The sequence below is a fragment of the Elephantulus edwardii genome, unplaced genomic scaffold (assembly GCF_000299155.1).
Source record: "Elephantulus edwardii isolate Elephantulus edwardi_28Jun2011 unplaced genomic scaffold, EleEdw1.0 scaffold00075, whole genome shotgun sequence".
Lineage (NCBI taxonomy): Eukaryota > Metazoa > Chordata > Mammalia > Macroscelidea > Macroscelididae > Elephantulus > Elephantulus edwardii.
The window spans coordinates 13,425,385-13,438,799 of NW_006399825.1; the positions used below are offsets into that span (position 1 = coordinate 13,425,385).

The following is a 13,415-nucleotide window of genomic DNA, read 5'->3' on the forward strand; positions in this document are numbered from 1 at the left end:
TTTTTTTTTGTTTCTTGTAATAATGTTTTGTAATTTTCTTTGAATAGATCTTTTGTGCTTCTAGTTCAGATTAGACATATTAAAATCAATTAAGATAGAATGATTTCCAGATTATGGATATACATTTCCAGAGAATTGAAAGTAAACCTTGTGTTGTTTTTTAGAAATACTTACTAAACACACAATTCTGGATCTAAACCATGTGACTTGTTAGAGAATTGTTATCCTCAGTTGCAATCATTCTTTTGCCATTTTAACATGTATCTACATGATGCCTGAAGGTGACTCTCTTGGATTTAATTCCTTCGTAGGTTGTTTGTGGTGTATTTGATACCATTTAAATTTAAAAGTGATAATTGCTGTTTTAGTTGAAAATGTTTATTGTAAAATCTGGTATGTAGGTTGCTATGGACTGATATCAACTATCTTTTTCCCCACCCACTGTAATCTTAGCTTTCTCACTTAAGCCCTACCTGTTTCACACATGTATGCATCCTGTTGAAGTGTATTCTCCTCCTTAGTTCTTTTATAGGAATGAAGAGTAGTTGAAGCAACAGGCAGAAATGAGAAAATGCTGAAAATGTGATTTCGAAGGGCAGCTCAAGATGACAGAGCATTATTCGGAAATGTGCAAAGAACAGAAGAAGAGAACAAGCGCAGCACTTCTTGAGTTGAAAGAACTGAACAAGAAATGCAAGCCTTGAGTTGAAGGATTCTGTGGGCAAAGTATTAAATGGCACAGAAAGGGTCCACAGAAAATGGAAGGAATACACAGAATCACTGCCAGAAAGAATTGCTTAACACAGAACCATGTCAGGAAGTAGCATGTGACTGAGAACGAAAGGTACTAAAGGAAGAAGTCAAAGCTACACTGCAGGAATCAGGAAAAAAAATCCAGGAACTGATACAATATCAATGGAGATATTATCAGCAAACAGCCATGTAGTTACTCTCTAGGCAATCCCAAGAAATTGGAAAGATGACCACCTGACCAACTGAAAGAGATCCATATTTGTGTCCATTCTAAAAAAAGTCATCCAGCAGTGTGAAAATTATTCAGTAGTATCATTAATGTCACATATAAGTAAACTTTGGTTGAAGATTGTTAAAATATATCTGGAACAGTACATCAACAGGGAAATCGCAGAAATTCACTCTGGATTCAGCAGAGAAAATGAAACTACAGATGTCGTTGCTGAAGTCAAATGTGTCTTGGCTGAAAAGAGAGAAAAGATGTTTCCTTCTGTTTTATTGACTTTGTAAAGACATTCAATTGTGTGGTTCATAATAAGCTATGGATTACATTGAGAGAATGAGAATTTCAGGGCCCTTAGTTGTGTTCATGTGGAATCTATTAATGAACCAAGAAGCAACCATTGAAAGAGAAGAGGATACTATACTGTTGTCACTCCCCCTACCCCAAACCCCCTGAAAATTTTCACACAGAGATGGTCTTGGTGATTTCAGTTCTGCATTAATGTTGATCAGAAAATATCAAGGGGAGAAAATGATTCACAGAGTGGGCATCTTTGTATGTACTTATTATTTGAGTTAATAAAGTTTATTTTCATTAGGGTTGAATCTTTTCACCATATACATTCAATTTGTAAGCTGAGAAACTGAATTACATAAAGAAGAGAGTGGCATCAGGTTTGGAGGAAGACATCAGTGACCTGTGATAATGTAGATGTTTTTGAGAAATGAAGAGGATTTGAAATGCTTAAATGAAGATCAGAGACTGTGACCTGAAGTATGTTTTACAATTCAATGTAAAGTAAACAAAAATTCTTGCAATAGGGCTGAAAACAACATGATAGCTGGGAAACGATTGAGATGGTTAAAATTTCATCTTGCTTAGATTCACAGTCAACACTCTTGGCACCAGCAGTCAGGAAATCAAAAGGCAAGTTGCTTTGGGAAAGTCTACTTGTCGGGGACATCTCCAGAGTGCTTAAAGAAAGAGCAGCTATGTCAGTATGGAGATGAAGGTACTTCTGACCCAGGCCATGGGCTCCTCAGTTGCCTGCTGTGTGCCTAAAATGTAAATAGGGACTATGGGTGACAGAAGAAAGATGAATGCTTTTGAGTTGTGGTGCTGGAGAAGAGTATTGAACATAGTATGATCTGCTAAGAGAACAAAAAGTCTGTCTTGGAGAAGATTAAGCTAGGTTGCTCTTTGGAGGCAAGGGCTTTGAAACTCTGTCCCACATGTTTTATTCATATTGCAAGGAGAGGGCTAGTCCTTGGAGAAGGCCATCATGCTTGAAAGGGTAGAGGAAAACCCTGGATGAGACGGATTGGCACAGTGACTATGAGAGTGGGTCAGGTGTTTCAGAGACAATGAGTTTGGCTCAGATCAGGCAGTGTTCAGAGCCGTTGTTCATAGGGTCACTATGAGTCATAATCAGCTTGATGGCACATGACAACAAAGACGAGTACTGGTGGGAGAAAGATGGGCAGTTTCCTGTTATGCATTTCATAGCTTCTAAACATGTGTGGAGGCTTAGCTACAAGTGGGTTCCAACTTGATGACATTTCACAATAATAACAACAACAACCACAACAAAAGAGTACTGAATGTACCATGGATTGCCAGAAGAACAAACTTGTCTTGGTGCAGCCAGGGTGCCAGGGTGTTCTTTAGAGGAAAAAAAAATGGTGAGATTTTGTCCTACATATTTTTTTGAACATGCTGTCAGGAGGGGCTAGTCCCCGAGAAAATGACTCCATACTGGAAAGGTAGAAAATTGGCAAAGGAGAGGAAGACTCTCAAGGAAATGGAGTAACATAGTGACTGCAACAGGGAGCCTGTGTGTAACGATGATTGTGAAGATGGCCCAGGGATTGGGGAAAGTTTAGCTCTGTTAGACATGTTAGACTAGATTGCAGTGAGCTGGATGGCACCCAACAACAACATTCATTCATTCATTTTATTTCCAAATTAACTTACTCACTGATTAAACATTTATGAGATTTCATTTTTTATGCTATTGTGACGTTGTGGTCTACTAAATTACAAAAGAAAAGGTTTTTTTTTTTTTAAAGCTCATATCCACATATGCATTTTATGTGTTTATTTCACTCTCCACCTGAGTATACAATATACATACCAAGCATAGTGTAGTCCCCACAGAAGTCCGGAATCCCCAACACTGCCTCTTATCATCTCAATAAATTGCTTGCTTCTAATATTAAAAATTCTCTGCTGGTGGTGTGCTTAAACACTGGACTGCTAACGATTCTGAACCCACCAGTTCTGTGGGAGAAAGAAGTTGCAGTATGTTTCCATCAGGATTATGGCTTTGGAACGCCCCGTGGAGAAGTGCCGCTCTGTCCTGTAGCATTGTTACGGAATTGATTTAGCAGCAGTGGGCTCTTGTTACTCAGGCTAAACATCCTTTAAAAATAGGGATTTTTTTTGTCTTCTCTATTACAGTCATAACCCATATTTAGTTTATAAGTAACGTCTATTGGCTCTGGTGTTACAGTCAGTTCTTCTCATCAGCTCCACTGTTCGCACACAAGTGCAGCTCACTGCCATCTCCTGCCTGGATTATTGCTACAGTCTCTTGACTGGACACTCTTTTTTTCTCCCTAGTCCCCTTCACCTCCTAATCTATTTTAAACCCACTAACCTGAGTGAACTTGGAAAATGAAAGCTAGATCATGTACTCTTCACATAAGAGTCTTCAGCACATTCTTATTTCAAAGCAGTGGCCTACAAGACTTTGCCTGATTGGGCCCTCATTAGCTTTGATCTCATTGTCCACTACAGCCAAACTGACCTTATTGCTATTCCTTAAATATACCAAGTAGACCCTTTCCTCCTGACCTTTCCAATGAGCTGTCTCACTGCTTGAAGTCCTTTCAGACACCTGCATGGCTTCTTCCTTTACATCTATGTCTTGGTCAGATGTCACCTTTTCAGAGAGATCCTTCATCCTACATGCTTCCTAATCCCCCTACATTTCTTATTTACTTTGCTCTAAAGTGCTTATAACTCTGTAACCTGTTTTAAATGCATTTATTTGTTACTTGTATTTATCTTCCTTTATTTATCCTGGCAAGCAAACTCTGTAAGACCAAATCTTTTGCTTGGAGCATAGTAAATGTACAGTCATTATTTGTGGGATGAATAATTGATTTGATATATGATCGAGGAGTCAAAGATCTAGCATATAATCTCAGTAGACAGAAATTTGTACTCTTTGTATTTCTCCGTGTCATCAAGGGTTTATGTAATTTCTGGGTTCTTCCTTAGAAATAGAAGTGGAGATTTTAACGAGCCTAAACGTAGACATAGTGAGATCTGTCAATTTCGTACTGAAATAGGCAGGTCAGTCTACATAATAGTCAATATTCCAAATGTTAGTTTTAAACGTCTTGTGATTCCAAGTTGAGTGGTTGGCCTTTTGCAGAGATCTGTGGAAGCTGGATATTAGAGAAAATGAGAGCACATTAATATTAGCTTCTCTGCTTTTCATTTTGTGTAAAAAATTCTATAGTGTGCATCATATTTATGTTGAATAAAACTGTGAAACAAGATAGTTTTGATCTTCTGTATCCAGAAACAACAGGCTTCATTGTCTTGATTGAAAGTCTGTTGAAATCCGCATTTCCACACTATGGGGCACCCATTTTTCAATTTGGCCTGTAGTTTGAAAATTACTCTCTCCATCCACAGGGGTAGAAGTAACCTATCTGTAGTCAGTAGCAAAGGTCAAGATTCAGAGTAAAGCACACATCCCGATACACTTGAGAACCAGAGAACATGGAACTCTCTCAGACCCATAGCTGTGGGTCTTGAAGACCAAAGGAGTCCCAGCCACAGTAGCATGCTACTTGTTAGATATATTTTACAGACAATATTCAAAGAAAACTAAGAACTCTCAGAAAACTTGTTGTCCAACAACTTTGGACTTAAAATTAACCTTTAGCAAATTCAGAAGTGAAGACTTACTGCCAACAAACTGTAACATCTGAGAGTCCAGCAAAAATCAGTTCTAGACTTAAATGTTGTGGGACCCAGTGATGAAGCTTGGTGGGGTGGGGGATATGCCAAGGAAGGGATTTCTGGCCAGGGCAGGTCTGAGTGGCCTCTCTTAGTTATGGGCTTTCCGTAGCTTCTTAGTGAGGAAGTAGTAGAAATGAATTTTTTAGTCCATTCTCTATCATTTGTAGTTTGTTAGACATAACAGTGCTCAAGTGAACTATGTAATTACTTCATCATAATTCTCGTTTCATCTTTCAGACCCCTTCATTATAAGCAAAACCTATTGTGGTCATTATAAAGACTCAAGTTATAAGACCTTCTCTTTTCCTACACAGGTATTAGAATTGACTTGACTCCACTGGGCTGTGGCAGTCAACATTCTCAAGACCAGAATGGGCAGTCCAAGGAAGTAGCATTTGTGTTAGAGTGCTGTTTCAAGAATATTTAATTTTTCTTCTTTTAGGGATACTATTAGCACTATCTAAGCAAATTTAAGGCACTGGTACCTGATGAGTCACAAACATGAAGAGTAGAGTTTGGGGTCTTTTGCTTTCTGAAAGGTACTTCTCTATTTATTTAGAAAATATGCAATAATTCTGCTTGGAAAGGCAAATAATGTTCTTGCTTTATGACAAAAGTGTTGAGAGAAAAGCATTTTTTTTTAAGGTACGCATTTTGGTGATGTAGAAAATTATGAGGAAAAAGAACAAAGTGACTCACACTTCAGCTACTAGATTAATGCATCAAATTAAACGTTTCTATTCAAGAAGGCAAGAGGGAGAAAGTGCTTCCATAGCAACTGTTGTCAGAGTTGTATTTTTACTCCTCTTTCAGAAAATGTTGTGAGGTACTGCCTTATGGATCGCTTACATCTTCATTTCTGCCTTTCACTTTAGCTTCTCTTCATTCTAGAGCAAGTTCAAGTCTGTTCTGACATCCATTTTGGTTTCTTTCTTTCTCTCTCTCTCTCTCTCTTTCTTAATGAGCTTTTGCTTCCTTTTCTTAAATGGTATTTCTCCTACAATTTGTTTGACTTTCAGTCATTAGTGTTCAAGGGATCAAATAGATTCCTAAGATTGTCTGGAGTTAAGTGGAATATACACAAGGTCATATTTTGGCTCTCCTGGACATTTTCTTCAGCTTCAACTTGAACATGCCCATGAGTAATTAAGTCTGTTCTATAGTTGGTACCTGACTCTGTTTTGACTGAAGATACTGAGCTTCTCTACTGTTTGTTTCTCGAATCTGAGGTATATGCAATATTTTTCACCAGCACTATTATTTAAAGGCATCATTTTCTTTGTTATTCCTTATTCATTATTCATCTTTCATGCACATATACACACACACGGTGATTGAAAATGCCCTAGCCTAAGCCAGGTGCTCTGGTGTCCAGTGAGGAGGGAGTTGGACTGCTAGCCCAAATGTAGGCAATTTGAACAACCAGGCATTCCCTGGAAGAAAAATGAGAAGTCTCCCTTGTGCAGTTTATAGCCACTGAAAACTTGCTGGAGGGTTAGCTATGAGTCAGTTCCAACCTGATGGTAGTAAATGTTTTACTTTGTCTTCAAAATGACATCTTTACTTCTGAATAATTTAGAGGGGTTCTTTGCAGCAGATTTGAAAGTTGGATAATAAATGAAGTTGATAGAAGAATGATGCCTTTGAATTATGGTAATGTTTAAGTGTATTGAATATCCCATGGACTGGCAAAGGAACAAATAAATCTGTCTTTGGAAAATGCAGTCAGGGTCTTCCTTAGAGTCAATTTTGATGAAACGTCTACTCATCTTTTTGGACACGTCAGGAGGCGGCAGTCTTTGGAAAAAGACATTGTGCTGAGAAAGATAGAGGGTCCGTGAAAGGGAGGGATACCCTCAATGAGATGAGTTGATGCAATGTCTGTAACAGTGGCCTTGAGCATGTCAAGACCCTTGGGATGGCTCAGGTTAGGACAAGAATCCCATCTCTTGTTCATTGGATTGTTGTGAGTTGTAGTCAAATTGACGACATCTAGCAACATAAACAGTACATTTGACTTAGTGTAAGTTTACAGCCATGGCACACACCTGACTTGATTTTAAACCATGCAGTATGCACTTAGTTTGACTGAACGACTTCCTTTTCATCTATGTAAAATATTTTCAAATCAGGTCAAGTAAGTGTTACTGAATTCTCAGTCTTTACAATGTTATTCATAATTTGTTATGATTTAAAAAGTCACCTACCTTTGTACAGTCATTAAAACACAAGTAAACATTATTCTTATGTTCTTTGCTTTCAGCTAGTATTCATCTGACATCAACACATCAACAGTGTTATTTGAAAATAATTTGATAGCAGAAAATATGTATAAGGACCAACAATACACCTGAAGTGATTCTTGTCATTCTTTATTCACTTTCAAACAAGAATTCTCACTTTATGTTACGTAGTCTCTCCCTTGAATTGGTATTACCAATTTAATATCAGCAAACACTCATTATAAAGGGTAATAATAGAAGTCATCTCATGTAAATGTTTAAAGATAACTTTGCCATTAAAAGCATATATTATTACAGAATCTTCCTAAGTTGCTAGTCATTAAAATACTCTTAGTGTGGACTTGTAGGAATAAAAAAAAAAAGCAAACCTGTTCTCTTCTCCACTTCTTGTAATGTTTGGTTGTAGGTTCTTTTCTTTCACAGTTAATATATGTCAAAATTTACTTTATAGTCCACCCAGGTTTATTCACAGTTTATTCATGGCATGCCTTCAGTGGATTGCAGTGCAGCTCTTTACCACTAGGCCACCAGCGCTTCCTTGTGAAATGCTTACTGTATTCTAAACTGTCACATTTTTAATTCTCACCAAAATCCAAAGTACAGTTCACCCCTCCAGAGTGGAATGCATCCTGGGTTTTACTTTTAAAGCTTGTTTCTGAAGCATCTGTTTATTAGCAAATACTTAGAAATACTTTGAAATGTCATCCTACTAAATAAATTCTCAAGCTATTGATTTCTGTTCAGCTTTAAATGCTGAGGAAGACTTCCCTGGGAACCTTTGTCAGCTCTCTCTCTTCCTGCTTACAGAATTCTCACTTCATGCATTGTAATGAACTTGCAGCCCCTACATTCTATTAAGAAAAGAATTATCCTTAAATTATATGTGATTTTTTTCTTTCTTTTTTTTTTTTACTTTGAGACATGATGGAAAAAAAATCTTATTGGAACACATGGAAAAATAAGACATGATTACACTGATAGAGACAATCTAGTCAGTTCTGAGTATGATATGCTAAAGGTCTGAAAGGAATTAGTACTCTTCTCCTTCAACAGAATCCACACCCACCTCTTCATAATCCTTCTCAAGGGCAGCTATGTCCTCATGGGCCTCAGAAAACTCTCCTCCATCCCCTCACCCACGTACCAGTGAACAAAGGCACGCTTGGTATATCAGGTCAAACTTGTGGTCCGGGCTAGCCCAGGCCTCAGCAATGACTACAGTGTTGTTCAGCGTGCACACAGCTCACTGTACCTTGGCCAGGTCTCCACCAGGCATCACAGTGGGAGGCTGGTAATTAATACCAACTTTGAAGCCAGTGGGGCACTAATCCACAAACTTGATGCTGCATTTGGTCTTGATGGTGGTAATGGCAGCATTGATATGTTTGGGAACCACATCACTGCAGTACAACAGGCAGCAAGCCATGTATATACCATGGCCAGGTCACATTTCACCATCTGGATGGCTGGCTCAAAGCAAGCATTAGTAATCTCTGCTACAGAAAGTTGTTCATGGTAATTTTTCTCAGCAAAGATAGTAGGTGTATGTGGCCAGAGGGAAGTGGATGCAGGGATAGGGCACCTGGTTGGTCTGGATTTCTGTCAGATTAACATTCAGGGCACCATCAAATCTGAGGAAGCAGTGATGGAGGACACAATCTGACTAATAAGGCGGTTAAGGTCCGTGTATTTTGGGCATTCAATATCATAGATGACTTCATTGTCTACCGTGAAGGCACAATCTGAGTGTTCCTGGGTGGTGTGGGTGGTGAGAATGGAGTTGTAGGGCTCCACCACAGCTGTGGAAACCTGGAGAACTCCAGTTTGGACTTGCCTTAATCAACAGAAAGACCGTCAGCAGGGATGTGAAGCCAGAGCTGGTTTCCCTACCAAAGCTGTTGGAAAACCAAGAAACCCTGGAGACCTGTGCACTAGTCAGCCAGTTTTCTTATATGTGATGCTTTTAAAATAATACTTATTATTTAATGAAAGTATTTTTTCCCTCTTTATGGTTTCTTGTCTGATGTCCTTAACCAAAGGATATCTTTCCATCCACCATATATCTCAGACAACTTGTTGTTGTTGTTATGTGCCGTCGAACAGACAACTTAAGGTAGTATATTCAGTGCATGTTTGTGAATGGCTTAGTTAATAAACCCAGAACTGACTACTGTGAGTTGATTCTGACTCATAGCGACCCTCTAGGACAGAGTAGAGCTGCTTCAGAGGGTTTCAAAGACTGAAATCTTAGAGAAGTAGACTGCCATGTCCTTCTCCCAAGGAGCAGGCGGTAGGTTTGAAGCACTGAACTTTTGGTTAGCAAGTGAGCTCTGTAACCTTTATACCACCAGGACTCCTTGGCTAACCATTAAGTAATACTGTGAATTGGAATATGGAAGAAAACATGGTAATATTCTTCCTCACATCTCCCTATTACTTGCATTGTGGAAAGAAGATTCAGCAAATTACCTTAATTTGCAAAACTGCCTTCATGTAACATTTGCAGCTGTTCCACGTCTCAAGATAATGATTCACATTATTTTAAAGACACGCCAACTTGAACAAGGTCAAAACATAATACATAATGATAATTAGCAAGAAAAAAGAAGAAATTTCCAATTTTTTCAGACTTTAAGTGCACATTGGAATTTTCTAGAGCATAACTAGTTATACTGGGAAATAATTTTCAATGTGAGGCTCACCAAAACTTTTGCTAGCATGTTAATAGTTTTCTTCTTTTACCTTACTACCTTTCTTGAATTATTCACCTCCATTTACATGACCAAGCTTTATGTGGAATTTTCTGCAACCTTATTATTTAAATCAATTCCTACATATATCTCTTTGGTAAACTTATATTTCAAGGATGAGGAAATACCAAGGCTTAGAGGTTTAAAGACACCTGGCATAAAGTCTGGCACTTAGCTCTCACTGAGCTGAAACTGACACCTCCTATTTATTTCTTTGATGTATGACCTTGAATAAAAGCATCTCTTATTCTCCCCATGCCTGTTAAATGGTTTTCTTCCATGAGCTCTCTTTTTCTGTCTCCGTCATTGCTGTCAAGTTGTCACCAACTCACATGGATAGAGATTGCCCGTCTTTCTCCTGTGGAGTTGCTGCTGGTTAACTCCAGAGAGGTGCTTTAGCAGTGTGGCTCCCTATCAACTAGGTCACCAGAGCTCCACAAAAAAGAGTGATACAAATGTCTGCATCATGAGGTGCTCTATTGTTCTGAATATATTTACCATCACTTTGAGGTGATAACACACAAGAAAATTCAAAGCAGTTTCTTTAACACAAGTCTGTTTGGCCATGGATGTGTTAACTTATACTAAGAGATTAGAACAGGAATGCAATTTAAAATAGTCTACTGATTGTCTATGTCAGTCTGTTTATCCTCTATCTATCTATCTACCTACCTACCTATTATCTATCTATCTATCTATCTATCTATCTATCTATCTATCTATCTATCTATCTATCGTCTATCTATCATCTATCTCTCTCCGTCCGTCCGTCCATCCATCCATCCATCCATCCATCTCTTTTTACCCTGAAGCTTCTAAGTGTAATGATTAGATGCCTGGCTTATAACTGAGAGACTTTTGGTTCAAATCTACCCAGTGGCTGTGCAGGAGAAAGACCTCACAATGTGTACCTTTGAAAATTACAGCCTAGTAACCCCGAGGAATCTGTTTTTCTCTGCCACTTGTAATTGCTTTGATCAGAATATACTCTGTATCACCTAAAAATAGCAGAATGATGTACTTTCATTTATAATTTCAAAGTTAGAAATAAAAATTGCAAGACCCACTAGAGTTTATTAAGGATTGTGGAAAGCTCTATGGGAAGGTGAAATAGCTGGATATATTTACGTATTTGAGTTTTTGCATTGTACAGAATAAAAGAGGTTTGGCAAGCTATACTTTCACGTTTTTTTTCAAATTGGGAAACAGTTCAAACCTAGTTGCCTCCTGAAAAGCCTCACCCAAACTTACAGTTTATGCATGACAGTTTATTTCTTGTTGTTGTTGTGTACTGTAGAGTCTGCACCACCCCATAGCTAACCTGCTAGCAGGTTTTCAGAGGCAGTAAGTTACACAGGAGAAGATTGCCCATCTTCCGCAGGGCAGCAGGTTGCCTCAAACCACATGCCTTCAGGATTGCAGCACAGCCTCTTGCCACTAGACCACCAGAGCTTAGATGTTACTTATTTGAGTCGCTCATGTCTTTGCATGAAGAGGAAAACCTGTGCCTCCTAATTGGCCCGATAATTCCCCAGTGAAATCCTCTCTTTTCTCAACTGCCCAACACACCCCACCAGAACAGGCTGTTACTGGAATTCAGAGGTTGTCAGAGAGCTGACTTCTCTTCTCCCTTCTTGTTAATTGGTGAATTTACAAATCTCTCTTTTTTTATCACACTTTACGAATGCCCCATATCCTCCAAGGAGGGGAGATTTAAAATCTTATGACTTACTTCACTATACATATTTGAATACAGTGGAGTAGAAACTCTTGAAAGATCTAATGATAAATGATATGTTTAGAAAGGAAAACTGTCAACGGAGAGGAAATCCCGTACGGTTGCATACACACAAACACATATGTACATGTGTTGTTACGTGCCTCCAGAAGGAACCGACTCATAGCTGACCTTCCTGGCTGCACTTACACAAAGTTGCACATCAATGTTTGTTTAGGAGCAGAATAAATCTCCAGTGAGGAATTAAGCAGTCTTAAATGTTTTCTTACGGAGTTCTGATGGCCTAGTGTGTAAGGCTTTGTGTTGTCAAATCAAAGTCAGGTGATCCGAGAATAGCTAACTTCGACTCTGGAGGAAGATGGTCAGTCTCCTGCTCTGTAATCTACAGCTTTGGGGAACCCGCTGGAGGGTAAACTCTGACTTGGTTCCAAGTAGATGGTACACAAAAGCAGCAACAATGAGTGACACCAATAAGCTTTGATTCAATATGAGGCCTTAGGTGCTGTCTTCTAAAGAGAGAAACAAAACAAAACCAAACCTCATAAAAGCACATTGCTACAATGTGTAAACTGTTCTTCAGTGAAGGAGGCTTTGTGTATATAATTGAGTTTAGTTGTTTTTGTTTATAGAGCTCCTGTAATTTCCTGGTGCCAGATTCTGAGTTAAAAACAAAAACAAAAACAAAAAAAAAACCCAACCAAAAACCAAAGTACTTAGGGAACAGCTGTTCTCAGTCTTCAGGGTAGTAATTCTGGGCCCAGGGATGTGATCATTGTTGTCGTGAAGTGATGCTGTTTGGCTGTAAAACCTCACATTCTTCCATGGTGCAGTTACAGTGAATGTCCTTATAAAAACATGTATTAATCATTAAGGCTGTTTAACAGATGTTTAAGAGCAAAACACAATGATGAGCGTGTGTGTGATGAACTCTTCTTTGACATCTTCTTCTGACTGGATTTGTCTTTGTGTTCCTAAACCTAGCTATCTTTATGTATTTCCTTCTTTGTAAAAAAGAGCTATCTTATAGGAGTATTTGTATTTTCAATAGGTTTCTGTGATACCAGTCACTTAGTCAACTATGGAATAGTTTTTAATCAGCCTTGATGATCAGGCTGTATATTTTGCAATTTTTTTCTACCAGGCACAAAGTGGGTAGTATTATGGGGGGGAAACACCACAAACAGGATATTGCTGTGTTTTGGTGGTGAAGTGAGTCGGGAGTTGGGCTCCTAAACTATGGCATCTCTCTGGTGTTTGGAATTCACCAGCAGCTCTGTGGGAGGAAGATGAACACACCCTTCCTGTGTGGTTTACAGCCTCCAGCGCTCCACTGGAGGGTCAGCTCTGAGTCAGTATTAATTCAATGGGAGTGATTTTAATGTGTGTTGTTTTCCCCCATAAAAGTATTATTGGTAAAGTATTAAAGGTGCAGATTCATTTTACCTGGTTCAAAAGAGACCACAGTGGCTGTGGTACTAGGCTTCTAATGAAGAAGTCAGCAGTTCAAACCTACCAACCACTCTATGGAAGAAAGAGGTGCATCTGTTTCTATAAAGATTTAGCCTGGGAAATCCTATGGACAGTTCTGCTTTCCTCAGTGGGGTCACTATGAGTGGAAATCAGAACAATAGCAATAATTATCGAAACTACAGAATATCTTGTCAAAATAC

At 38.7% G+C, this 13,415-nt stretch overlaps 1 protein-coding gene and 1 pseudogene across 1 annotated transcript in view; one reads left to right on the forward strand and one right to left on the reverse strand.

The window, feature by feature from the left end:
* Positions 1–13,415, forward strand: part of ADAM23 (ADAM metallopeptidase domain 23) — a 225,903-nt gene that overhangs the window by 30,944 nt on the left and 181,544 nt on the right. The gene's annotated exons all lie outside the window — the stretch shown is intronic.
* LOC102849492 lies at positions 8,288–12,568 on the reverse strand (annotated as a pseudogene).